Source organism: Schistocerca americana, chromosome 4, assembly GCF_021461395.2.
Source record: "Schistocerca americana isolate TAMUIC-IGC-003095 chromosome 4, iqSchAmer2.1, whole genome shotgun sequence".
NCBI lineage: Eukaryota > Metazoa > Arthropoda > Insecta > Orthoptera > Acrididae > Schistocerca > Schistocerca americana.
The window spans coordinates 430,695,839-430,710,726 of NC_060122.1; the positions used below are offsets into that span (position 1 = coordinate 430,695,839).

Sequence of the window (14,888 nt, forward strand, 5' to 3'; positions counted from 1 at the left end):
GCAGGCAAGATTATTTCCACAATAACTGCAGAGCAATGTAGATACCATAAATACCGTCAAGTGGTGCAGTAGCAGGACAGTTTTAAATCTACTGTAACAATTGAAAATTTATGGCATTTTATCTGAATGGTTAGCATTGATACTGTTTCATGTTTTTGCATCTTTGGTTCCATCCTCATTGATCCATTCATTTCATTGGGTTTAATGCATTTCATATAGAAGGATATTAGTGAAAAATGCTGCTACCCAGTAGTGCAAACAGGTCCAAAACGCAAAATTGCTCACTGATTTAATAGTGGAAGCAGAATTGAACACCACTTTCTATATTAGCATCTTCATGTGTACTCTGTAAGCAGTTATATTTGCATGTGAAGAGGAGTATATAATGTATCAGAATAATTTTCTTATTCTTATTTCAGGTACTTACCTCCTAAGGTAACCTCAGCCTTTGTCAGGTTCCTTCGGTTCCACTTGACTTGGCTGAATTTCAATAGCATTCGCATGATGCCAGATCAAATAGTAGGTACCCGAACTATTCCCTACACCTTTGCATATATCCAGTTACTAGATGCCATTTCCTGAGTCTCTCCACTTTTCAAGTTAATTGCATTGAGCATGTTTCATGCTCTATAGGCATTATTATCTGATATAATCAGTGGAAAGGTGGTAAACAATAGTAGTAATGATGGTTTCACTTGCCAATATGCAGGTATGTCCTTCAAGCTCATTGTTTGATTCAGTGTGGCAGTTAGACTGTAATCCACATCACATTTATGTGCAGAACAAGTACTTGCGTAATTGACATTACCATATTTTTGTCTTGTTTACAACAAGATGACCATTTCTGCTCACGTTCAAAGTCTTTTTGAAAAGTGATGATATACTATGCCCTTGGTTTTGCATCCAATTTTATTGCACTAACATCACATTATGGCATGCTTTTATTATTTCACATGATAAATAATCTTTACAAATTACAAGATAATCAGAAAATCATTTGATAGAGCACAGAGTAGTGTTACAGCAAATGCACATTTTATTGAAATCCTACCTTAGTACACCCTTCACGTTATGTGGGAAACTGGATGATACCCTTTCCTTTTGTACACTGTGCAAAACTGAGTGTCAGTTCATGTGTTCTCTGTATCTGGATTTTTGCTGAGTGTTGGTTTTTGATGTTTTGTGTTCTAGGTTCTTGGTAGCAGTATTTGTGCTTATGTCAGTTTAAGTGCTAATGTCCACTAAATTGCTGTAGCGGTTGCACTATATTTGAAGTGTTCACTGCATCCTTGGTTCTTGAAACTTTGAGGGTTATACGTGTTGCTTTTTAAGTGTGACATTCAGTACCAACAGAAAATTGCAAAGACAAATCAGTAGCAAACATCTGATTAAAGGGATTCAGAAATTAACAGTTAGTACTTGTGATTACAACCTTTTAGATGTGTCAGTTTCAAGAGGCATAACACCAAATGAGATACTCACAGCTTATGAAACACTTGAAATTTCCAGTGCAAACCAATTTCAAACATGAAAACTTAGAACACAGAAAGAATCAATGAGTCAGTTGGTGTGCTACACAGGATGAAGTGTTAGTTTCAGATAGCAATTCCATTTACTGTCACAGACATCACAAGTCATTGAATGGGCAGAATTAAGGTTTCATTTTGCAAGGCACAAGCCAGCCTTTGGTCAGATCTGGGTTGCTTAAAGCTTTGAAGAGAAGATACGGAGGATATTATGAAAAATCTTTCGATGAAAATTGCTTTCAGTGATGTCCTCAATTTCCCAAGGAACTCGAGTACAAATGAAAAACTGCAACATTATCGACTGCTGTTGAGAAAAGGTCTCTACTGTCTAGCCTGAGAATATATTCTCGAGTCTGAAGCAAATAACAGCACGATTGTGGAATTGTTGATATGCTGTAAGATGTGCTAGAAGATGGTTCCATAGTGCAACTCAACATAACCTTGAGTACCAAAGTCTGAAACCTACACATAGCTGTACAATGAAGATTTTGTACTAATTATCAGACCAAAATTCTTGTTGAGAATGTACTAACTGTATGTGCATGTGCAGTACACGAGTTATTAGCGTATGGTTTTCAGTTAACAACTATCTTGTACGGATGACTTGTACCACGATTTCATTTGTGCCTTCAGTGCCTTCAAACAGGGGTGATCTTCCTACCATGGATTTTTTAAGAAGGCACGTTGGGAAGTTCTCTTTAGTGAAATTTATTTATGGCAGAAGTATTTCACAATGCTTGTTCAAGTGGTGTGGAGTTATTCTTGATTATACTGTTTCTGGAATATTGACTGCATTTGGTGAAAAAAAAAAAAAATTTCAAAGATCAAAGGTCATAAGAAATTGATGGAAGTGTGTAAAAATAATTATTGGAACATTAATGGAGCTGAAGGATCAGAAAATTTTTCAGAATTTGGTTGATTAGGTTCTCAGTTGTATGGAAAAGGCACTGATGTCTTCATTATCACACTACATAATCATCTGTGAAAAGCTTTGTCTAATGTCACTATTTTGTAAAGCGATTGATTTCCTCTATGAACAGTCAGATGGATAAGCATTTTTATGGATGTAATTGATTATACTGGGTGGCCCAAAAAGGATGGTCGGATTTGAACTGCGTAGTACCATTGAAAGGTGAGGAGGGGGGACCACTGCCGGCCGTCTGCAAGTCGGCCATTACACCCAGTTTGCCACGAGATGGCGCAGTGGACGGTCGAGCATCGTATTTTTGCTGTGGAACAGTTTTTCAGAAATGATGAATCGTTTATTACTGCGCAACGATTGTTTCGACAACGTTTTGGTGTAGCGCGTGATGGACCCATTCCAGATCGCAGATCCATATCACGTTGGGTGACTGCATTCCGGACAACAGGGTCTGTCAAAAGTGGTAAATCTACAGGGCGTACACGTACGGCAGTTACTCCACAGAACATTGATGATGTTAGAGCGTCAGTGCTGCAAAGCCCGCGTCGTTCCACTAGGCGTCGTGCTCAAACTTTAGGCCTCAGCCGTAGTTCGTTGCAGCGTATTTTAAGCCGTGAGTTACAGTTTCACCCATACAAAATTATGATCACGCAAAAGCTGTATGATCGTGATTTTGAGCAGCGAAGACGATTTTGTGAATCAATGCTTGACATTTTGTACTCTAATAATGATGTTGTGCTTCTTATGTCAGATGAAGCCCATTTCCATTTAGACGGCTATGTCAATAAACAAAACTGCAGGTATTGGGCAGCAGATAATCCCAGAGAATTGCACCAAAAGCCTCTTCATAGTGCTAAGGTAACAGTCTGGTGTGGAATTTCAAGATTGGGGATTGTTGGTCCATATTTTTTTGAGGAGAACAACGCTACAGTCACAGTGAACTCGAAACGTTACGTTAACATGCTACGTAGCTTTTTGGTGCCGAAACTGCGAGAGTTACATGTAAATCGAGATCGAATTTGGTTTCAACAGGACGGGGCCACGGCCCACACAACCAATGACTCCATGTGTGTTTTAAGGCGGATGTTCCCCCACCACATCATCTCGCGTTTTGGAGATGTCCACTGGCCCGCGAGATCACCTGACCTCTCAGCCTGTGATTTTTTTCTTTGGGGATACCTAAAGTCAAAAGTCTACGTAAAGAAGCCCCGAAACTTAATTGATCTGAAGGAGGCAATCAGTGCGGAAATTATGGCAATTCAAGAAGAAACAGTAGTGAAAGTGATGGAAAATTTCGAGGAAAGACTTGTGGAATGCATCACCGAGGAAGGACACCATCTTCCGGAAGTCATTTTCCGTACATGATTTTTTGTGGTTAGTTCTTGTAATTGGGTGCCTGGGAGCATTTAGTTACGTAATTGAATAAAATTAATTTGTAAAACTGATGGAGTTATAGTTATTTAAAATGTGACCATCCTTTTTGGGCCACCCTGTATTAACATGATAGTCTTTAATTTTTAGCTTGCTGCATTGAACACATTTTTGACAAGAGAAGTCAGTGTGAAAATAGTAGAATGTGAGCTTAGAGAGCTTCCCTAATGAGCCATTCAGATTGCACCATTCATTGACTAGTTCATAATGATTAGCTGTTTCTAGGTTCACCAAATATAATTTAAGAGGTACAGTAACAGAGTGATAACCTTGTATGTGCTTGCTCCCTTGACTGTTAATAATAATAATAATAATAATAATAATAATAATAATAAATTAAAGATCCCAATACCGCAACAGATAAATGCAGACTTTGCAAACAACAAATAGAAACAGTAGATCACATCACAAGTGGATGTACAATACTAGCAAATACAGAATACCCCAGAAGACATGACACTGTAGCAAAAATAATACATCAACAGCTTGCCTTACAACATAAACTTATAAAACAACATGTTCCCACATACAAGTATGCACCACAAAATTACTGGAGAATGATGAATACAAATTATACTGGAACAGAACCATTATAACAGATAAAACAACACCACATAACAAACCTGACATCATACTCACCAATAAAAAGAAGAAATTAACACAACTAATCGAAATATCCATACCCAAAACAACAAATATACAAAAGAAAACAGGAGAAAAAATTGAAAAATACATCCAACTGGCTGAGGAAGTCAAGGACATGTGGCATCAGGATAAAGTTGACATTATACCAATTATGCTATCAACTACAGGAGTCATACCACACAATATCCACCAGTACATCAATGCAATACAGCTACATCCAAACTTATATATACAACTACAGAAATCTGTAATTATTGACACTTGTTCAATTACCCGAAAGTTCCTAAATGCAATGTAACATATACCATACAGTTAAAAGGAAGTCACGTTTGATCAAGGTCCGCGTCACTTTCCATTTTTAACCAGACTTAACGTCTGAGAAAGTAAAGAAAGAATGAATAATAATAATAATGTGCCGAAAAAGTTGGGCTACAAATTTCCTTCCAAAAAACCAAATTCATCTGCTCAAAATTTGAAACTCAAAAACTGACTACAAAATATGGACAAATTGAGAGAGTTCCATTCTTTAAATACTTAGGCGAGGTCCTAGAACCCACAGGGGGAGAGAAAACTGCACAAAAAGTTCGACTGCAAAAACTGAAAAGAGCATACTGGAAAACCCACAACATCTACAATAAAAAGTGTCTCTCCATTCACTGAAAAATACGACACTACAATATAGTAGTCAAGCCCGAAGCACTATATGCCAGCGAAACACTCACACTCCATAGAAAAGGTGACCTGGAAGGCATCCTGAAAGAGGAACGCAAAATTATCAGAAAGATTCTTGGCCCAAAAAGAACGGAAGATGGATACAGGTTACAGTCTCGGAAAACTCCAGAAAAATTATCTAACCTCGCCGCAGACATCCGGAAAAGAAGACTAAAATTTTACGGTCATATCCACAGACTCCCAACACCCAGACTCTCCCACAAAATTTTAATATACATTGAAAAATTGAAAACCATACCCTGGATACAAGAAACCAAAACAGATCTAGCAAATGCACAAATAAATTCTTCAGATGTTATAAACAGAAATGTATACAGGCAAAAAATCAATAGTTGGAAAGTACAACCCGAGAATGAAGTTTGCAAGAGACAGGGGACAAAATGGACAGAGGAAAGAAAGAGAATTCCTTGGGGAAAGAATGAGAGAAGTTTGGAGAATTAAAAAATTGAATCGGAAAAGCTTTGCGTGATCCGTATGGGTCCAATCGCACATAATAATAATAATAATAATAATAATAATAATACCAAAAAGCTTTTGATAGTGTACCCCACTCATGGTTACTACAAATATTGGAAATATATAAAGTAGATCCTAAATTGATACAGTTCCTAAACATAGTAATGAAAAACTGGAAAACCACACTTAATATCCAAACAAATTCAAATAATATCACATCACAGCCAATACAGATTAAGCGTGGAATATACCAAGGAGATTCATTAAGTCCTTTCTGGTTCTGCCTTGCTCTGAACCCACTATCCAACATGCTAAATAATACAAATTATGGTTACAATATTACTGGAACATACCCACACAAAATCACACATTTGCTATACATGGATGATCTAAAACTACTGGCAGCAACAAATCAACAACTCAACCAATTACTAAAGATAACAGAAGTATTTAGCAATGATATAAATATGGCTTTTGGAACAGACAAATGTAAGAAAAATAGCATAGTCAAGGGAAAACACACTAAACAAGAAGATTACATATTGGATAACCACAGCGACTGCATAGAAGCGATGGAAAAAACAGATGCCTATAAATATCTAGGATACAGACAAAAAATAGGAATAGATGATAGAAATATTAAGGAAGAGCTAAAAGAAAAATATAGACAAAGACTAACAAAAATACTGAAAACAGAATTGACAGCAAGAAACAAGACAAAAGCTATAAATACATATGCTATACCAATATTGACCTACTCATTTGGAGTAGTGAAATGGAGTAACACAGACCTAGAAGCACTCAATACACTTACACGATCACAATGCCACAAATATGGAATACATCACATACATTCAGCAACAGAAAGATTCACATTAAGCAGAAAGGAAGGAGGAAGGGGATTTATCGACATAAAAAACCTACATTATGGAAAGGTAGACAATTTAAGAAAATTCTTTCTAGAACGAGCAGAAACTAGCAAAATACACAAAGCAATCACCCACATAAATACATCGGCTACACCACTACAATTTCATAACCACCTCTACAACCCTTTAGATCACATAACATCAACAGATACAAAGAAAGTAAATTGGAAAAAGAAAACACTACATGGCAAGCACCCGTATCATCTAACACAGCCACACATCGATCAAGACGCATCCAACACATGGCTAAGAAGAGGCAATATATACAGTGAGACAGAAGGATTCATGATTGCAATACAGGATCAAACAATAAACACCAGATATTACAGCAAGCATATTATTAAAGATCCCAATACCACAACAGATAAATGCAGACTTTGCAAACAACAAATAGAAACGGTAGATCACATCACAAGCGGATGTACAATACTAGCAAATACAGAATACCCCAGAAGACATGACAACGTCGCAAAAATAATACATCAACAGCTTGCCTTACAACATAAACTTTTAAAACAACACGTTCCTACATACAAGTATACACCACAAAATGTACTGGAGAATGATGAATACAAATTATACTGGAACAGAACCATTATAACAGATAAAACAACGCCACATAACAAACCTGACATCATACTCACCAATAAAAAGAAGAAATTAACACAACTAATTGAAATATCCATACCCAATACAGCAAATATACAGAAGAAAACAGGAGAAAAAATTGAAAAATACATCCAACTGGCTGAGGAAGTCAAGGACATGTGGCATCAGGATAAAGTTGACATTATACCAATTATACTTTCAACTACAGGAGTCATACCAGGCAATATCCACCAGTACATCAATGCAATACAGCTACATCCAAACTTATATATACAACTTCAGAAATCCGTAATTATTGATACATGTTCAATTACCCGAAAGTTCCTAAACGCAATGTAACATATACCGTACAGTTAAAAGGAAGTGACGCTTGATCAAGGTCCGCGTCACTTTCATTCCGAACCAGACCTAAGGTCTGAGAAAGGAAAGATAATAATAATAATAATAATAACTAACCAGGCAAAATAGTAGTAATCCTCTTAAAAAAGTACACTAGCCACTTTGGAGTGCTGTCTGTGGTGTAGAACTGGTACGAGGTGGTCATGTGACCCTCTTCTGCTGATGTAAGTAATGGCAGTAAAGTGGTGAGTGTGGGACAGTCAGTTGTATGAAATAAACGCATTAAAGGTACGTTTACACTGGGATACATGTATCGCGACATGTATGAGCGACATTTGAAGAACTCGCGCATGCGCAGTACCATCATTTCCTGTAGTCTTGTCGCCTGCCGCTTATTTTGACGATTAGCGCATGCGTAGTACCAGGCTCTTTGGTGGCTGTTTGAGTTTTGGAGGTGCCGACTATCGTTTCGACGTTAATGTATCTGCATAGAACATCAAAAAGTGCCATATGCAACATTATTCTTCGTGTTTGCGAGGCTACTGTGCAAGTTTTATTCCAAGAAGTGAAGGTAAAAGTTTTATATATATCATATTTTATATATATATGGCACTTTTTGATATTCTATGCAGATACATTAACGTCGAAAAGGAATCCCCAGTGGCCAAAAAACAAAGTGTTACTGCCAACTGATCCTCTGGTGGAATCGCTTCCCGAAAGTTTGTGTTGGTTTTGGACACAAGAGGAGCCACAAGTGATAACAAACCGCGGAAATCCTCCATACTCATCCTAACATAATTTCTAAAATATGCGCCATCCTTTAGCGTTAATTCGCGAGAAACTCTCTCTGCCACCATCTACGCTTCCTCCGCCTTTTCTTCCTATCATCTTCCAAAAGAGCAAGTGTACCAACACATAAAAATGTGAAATCTTCCAAATCGTCGTCGAAAGCTATCGCACAGTGATTCATATCAACCAGTGTAAACGCACGCTCATACATGTATGAGGTTGATACTTGTCAACTCATACAAGTCGCGATACATGTCGCAAAGTCGCATATACATGTATCTCATACATGTGCCGATACAAATGGCAGTGTAAACGCACCTTAAGATCGATTGCCGAGGAGAGATAACAGAAAGAATCTCTCGTGTTCTGATGTGTCTGTGATCACACAGTGGATGAAGTTTCCCATTTGTTGGTGTATCAACCCAGTCTTTCCAGTGTGTCCACGAGAAGTGGTGTAGCACTTGCAGCCATGTAACGAGGTGTAACAACAACAGTCGTAAAGAAATCTTAACTGAATGGGGATCAGAGGATAACTTCGCACTTTATCTGATACACTCGGGTTCAAATCTGACAGTAGTTGCTGCTCTCAGGAATGCGCATCCATCTCCTCCAGTTTCTTAGCAAACCTTATGAAAGGAACTGAAAGCAGTTGACATTAGGTGTCTGGTACCTTGCAAAAGGTAATTGCATGCTGAGTACTTAAAGCAACACTCTTCAATGGACCGGACAACGCAAACTGAATAGTAGCCAGCTGAAGGTCTGCAGTATAGTCTGACAAATAGCAGTTTTGCCTTGTTTGTGCAACTTGTCAAGTGTGCCTATGGCCCAGTGTGTGAAGAGTAGATCTGGCTGGAGGTGGCTGTGTGATTTATTTAGGGATGTTTTTTTTTTTTTTTGTACAGCGAACTGGACCCACTCATTCAGGTTACCATGAACATATTTATTTCAACATACTCGGTGACAAACATCTTCACGATGGGCATATTATTAACACACCCCTCTTCCCAAGTCTTTGCAGTTCTAATTGCATAGGATCCTTGTTTGATGAACACTCAGGCACATTATTGCTGCTTGATCGATCTGCTAAACTACCTGATCTTAATACTGTAGAAAGCATCTGACACTGTTTGGAACAGCAAGTGAAGAAACACATTAGTTAGCACAACCACAGCTTGATAGCTCTGCGGGATCTAATAACTGATGAGTGGCTTACTTGGATATGGAATACCTAAAGAAAATACCTGTCAGATTTAGGCCGTTGATCAAGGCTAGAGCTCTTGTTATATAATAGTAATATGCTGTCTCCTGGATAGTTTGCTAATTTGTTCGTCTGGTATACATGCTTGTTATCTGCAGAAGTTGTGACAAGTGTTAAGTTTTTCTTGATGTAAAGAAGAAAGGAATTAAATAGAAAAATTCTTATAATAGTAGGTATGTTAATGTGTGCATATAGATTACCTTAAGATTATGCATGGTATTCTGGACATTGTCACTTCACATTAATGTAAGGAAGAAACGTGGAGAAAAGATGGCATTAATTTTCCATGAGAATGTTAGCAGAATTGTTTCCTGGTACTCAGAAAATGAATCAGTGTTATAAAATATGTGCTCACAGAATAACAATAGCAACTCTTGAAATACACCCCGTCTTGTACAAGGGACTACTGCAACCTTAAGAAGACATATTGAATAATAACGGTTTGGCTGCTCTTGTAAATAATTTATGTATTGACCGCTTCCATAGCATAGGAGCCACATTATCAGGTTATATTAGAAAAAGCGTTCACTACAATTGTGTTCGAATTATAATTACAATCACTAGTGAGATTTAGAGCAAATTACTTACATGATGAATCATTACATTGAAGTTCCAACATGGACGGGACCAGTCATTCCTTGTCTGTGAATAAATGAGGCAATTAACAGATTGTTAGCTAAGCAGAAAGCAGGGATCCATGGTTCCTCAAGCGTGCTTAAAATATTGTTCTATAAACCGTAAGAACAGTCAAGAAATGTGTTCCCAAACTAATGCAATAAAAAACCAGTGATGGGCTAGAAACCCAATTAAAAATCCAAATGGATAACAGTAGACGAAACCTAATAGATTAACCATTGGATACATGGGCATAATCCACCCTGAGGCCTAAAAAGTAAGGAAATTGCTGGAAATATCAACAAGAACCCACTTAGTAATAAAAACAGTATAAAGGCAGTAAATGATGTGGAAATTTGCTTGAAAATGACGTACCATAAATACAGCAGACTGCAGTGCATGGAAGTGCTGGTGGTAAAGTGGTCAGCTATAGACAGAGTGGTAGGCCGCGTCAGTGGTGGAAATCGGTTTTGCACGTGTGCAGTGGGGCAGTGTGACCTATAGAAATTTGCATGGCATGGTTACATTCATTGATAAAAAATGTTATGCTCCTGCCCCAAATAACATAATAGAACAGTCACAGGTGACAGAAATATCAGGGGAAAAAAAATCAGTTTGTCATATGTTAAATAAGCACATAATGAGATTAACATTGGCAAAAAACATTATCAGAATATAAACGTACAAAATCATTGAGGCATGCTGGCCACTTTCCCTCCTGCATCTCTATGTACAGCAATCTTCTGTGTTTACAGTATGTCATTTTCACACAAATTTCCCTATCAATTGTCACCTTTATACTGTTTTTATTACTAATTAGGTTCTTGTTGATAGTTCCCACATTTTCAGTACTTTTTAGGCACTCTGTATGGGTGGTGTCTGTGTGTCCAATGGTTAACTGGTTAAGTTGGACTTATTGTTATCCATTTGGATTCGTGTTAAATTTTTTAAATTTTTGACAGGGTGTTCTATCCCTTTATTGGTTTTTTGTTGCATTAATTTGCAAGGATATTCCTTGATGGTTCTTAGTTTTAAAAAAAGGCACACCTGGGGAATTTGGGACCCATACTTTCTGCATACCTGATGATTGGCTTATTTTGCCATTTTTTTTTTTTTTTTTTTTTTTTTTTTTTTTTTCATAAACAAGAATGCATGGTCCTGTCCTCATTGCATCTTTAATGTCATGATTCACCATGTAAGTAATTTGCGCTGTTTATTTGCTGTTTATTTTTAACTATAATTCAACCACAATTGTAACAACGCCTTTTGTAACTTAACAGATTTAACCTGATGAAGAGGCTTCTGAGCTATGAAATCAGTCATTAAATAAATTATTTATAAGATAAGCCAAACAGTTATTATTCAAGAACTTTTGAAATATATTGCAAACATTTCCCCAGCTTGGAAAGATCAGCAAAAGGGTTGAAATTTAACTGCTGAATATAAGCATATTTGCAGCTGTACAATCAGTTTTATGATTTATGCTGTAAGGGCATATTCAGTTGACATGAATACAATGAAACTTTTATGTTGAGATATTGTGTTTTGTCAGAGTTTCGTTGAAGTACCATTGTTAGTGTATATACGAAAGTTGCTGTTCAGTCTTATATTACCAACATGTAGCGATATTCTACATCTACATACATAACCCACAATCCACCATACGGTGCGTGGCAGAGGGTACCTCGTACCACAACTAGCATCTTCTCTCCCTGTTCCACTCCCAAACAGAATGAGGGAAAAATGACTGCCTATATGCCTCTGTACGAGCCGTAATCTCTCTTATCTTATCTTTGTGGTCTTTCTGTGAAATGTAAGTTGGCGGCAGTAAAATTGTACTGCAGTCGGCCTCAAATGCTGGTTCTCTAAATTTCCTCAGTAGCGATTCACTTTCCTCTAGAGACTCCCACCCGAGTTCCTGAAGCATTTCCGTAACACTTGCGTGATGATCAAACCTACCAGTAACAAATCTAGCAACCCGCCTCTGAATTTCTTCTATGTCCTCCCTCAATCCGACCTGATAGGGATCCCAAACGCTCGAGCAGTACTCAAGAATAGGTTGTATTACTGTTTTATAAGCGGTCTCCTTTACAGATGAACCACATCTTCCCAAAATTCTACCAATGAACCGAAGACGACTATCCGCCTTCCCCACAACTGCCATTACAAGCTTGTCCCACTTAATATCGCTCCACAATGTTACGCCCAAATATTTAATCGGCGTGACTGTGTCAAGTGCTACACTAATGGAGTATTCAAACATTACAGGATTCTTTTTCCTATTCATCTGCATTAATTTACATTTATCTATATTTAGAATTAGCTGCCATTCTTCACACCAATCACAAATCCTGTCCAAGTCATCTTGTATCCTCCTACAGTCACTCAATGACGACACCTTCCCATACACCACAGCATCATCAGCAAACAGCCGCACATTGCTATCCACGCTATCCAAATTATCATTTATGTAGATAGAAAACAACAGCGGACCTACCACACTTCCCTGGGGCACTCCAGATGATACCCTCACCTCCGATGAATACTCACCATCAAGGACAACATACTGGGTTCTATTACTTAAAAAGTCTTTGAGCCACTCACATACTAGGGAACCAATCCCATATGCTCGTACCTTAGTTAGGAGTCTGCAGTGGGGCACCAAGTCAAACGCTTTCCGGAAGTCAAAGAACATGGCATCTGTCTGATACCCTTCATCCATGGTTCGCAAAATATCATGTGAAAAAAGCGCGAGTTGCGTTTCGCAGGAGAGATGCTTTCGAAAGCCGTGATGATGCATGGACAGCAACTTCTCTGTGTCAAGGAACTGAGAATATGTTCGAGAATCCTGCAACAAACCGATGTTAAGGATATTGGTCTGTAATTTTGAGGATCCGTCCTTCTACCCTTCTTATATACAGGCGTCACCTGCACTTTTTTCCAGTCGCTCGGGACTTTACGTTGGGCAAGAGATTAGCGATAAATGCAAGCTAAGTAAGGCGCCAATGCAGTAGAGTACTCTCCGTAAAACCGAATTGGAATCCCATCAGGTCCTGGCGATTTATTTATTTTCAACCCATTCAGCTCCTTCAAAACCCCAGGGATGTCTTATCACTATGTCCTCCATGCAGGAATCTATACGAGACTCAAACGGCGGTATGTTTGTACGATCCTCCTGCGGGAAATACTTCTCAAATATTAAATTTAAAATTTCGGCTTTCATTTTGCTGTCTTCCGTTGCTAGGCCAGACTGGTCAGTGAGTGACTGGATGGAAGCCTTCGACCCGCTTACCGATTTTACGTAAGACCAGAATTTCCTTGGGTTTTCAGCAAGATCTTTTGCTAAGGTATGACGGTGGTAGTGGTTGAACGCTTTGCGCATTGCTTTTCTTACAGCAGCACGAATCTCTAACTAACTTTTGCCTGTCCTCATTCTCCCGATCTTTCTTGCACCGCGAGTGCAACTGCCTTTGCTTCCTGAGCATTCTCCGAATAGCACTGTGAAACCGCGGTGGGTCTTTTCCATCCGTAACCCACTTTTTCGGCAAATACTTGTCCAATGCATGATTTACGATGTGTTTAAAATTTGCCCATAGTTCTTCCACGTCCATCGTACCAGAAGTAAATGAAGTTGATTCATTTTCTAGGTGGGATGCTAACAGCTACTTATTTGCTCTTTCTAGTAAGAATACTCTCGTAGCCTTCTTGGCCGACTTTTTAACTTTAGTAACCATAGTCGTAATGATACCATCATGATCACTAATCCCTGTCTCAACACTGACACCGTCGATGAGGTGTGGTCTGTTTGTGGCTACGAGATCTAAAATATTTCCATTACACGTTGGCTGTCGATTTAGCTGCTCAAGACAGTTTTTGGATAATGTGTTCAAAAGTAATTCACACGGCGGCTTGTCTGTACCACCTGTAATGAATCCATTAGACATGCCAGTCTATACTAGGTAGGTTGAAGTTGCCTCCGACTAATATAGCATGATCCGGGTACTTCTGCGATACAGAATGTGGACTCCCTTTGAATGATTTTAGAACTGCCACGGTGGAACCTGGTGGCCGGTAATAACACCCCACAATTAACTTTATTTCCCCTAGCCCTGTTAAACGTGTCCAAATAACTTTACAATCACACTCTACTTCGACCTCAGTAGACACAATATTTTTGTCAACTGCAGTGAAGACACCACCTCCTACGGTGTCTAATCTGTCTTTCTGATACATGTTCCAACCCTCACTAAATATTTCAGAACTTTCAATCTCAGGGTTCAGCCAAGTCTCAGTCCCGAGAATAATTTGTGCGCCACATGCTCCCTGGAGGGCAGTAAATTCAAGAACTTTATTCTGAACACTCTGAAAATTTACTGCTAATATCTTGATAGCTGAAGTGTCTTTATCATGGAGGATTTTTAGTAAATGTCTGTTGATCATTTTATAAATGTGTGTTAATTATGCCCAAGAATTAAGAAAAACTAATAAGATTTTCTTTATTTTTTGCTTCTAATACATTTTTATCTAAATTTTTCTTATTTGTGTAGTTTTCTTATTTGTGTACTTTCTTATTTGTGTACTTTCTTTCATGTCTCCATACAAAACTATAAAATGATGGTCAAAATTTCTTCAAAATT

General features: G+C 38.2%; 1 protein-coding gene across 2 annotated transcripts in view; it reads left to right on the forward strand.

Annotated features, from left to right (window-relative positions):
- The window catches only part of LOC124613862 (cell growth-regulating nucleolar protein), a 72,322-nt gene that overhangs the window by 31,671 nt on the left and 25,763 nt on the right, over positions 1-14,888 (forward strand). The window lies entirely within an intron of this gene.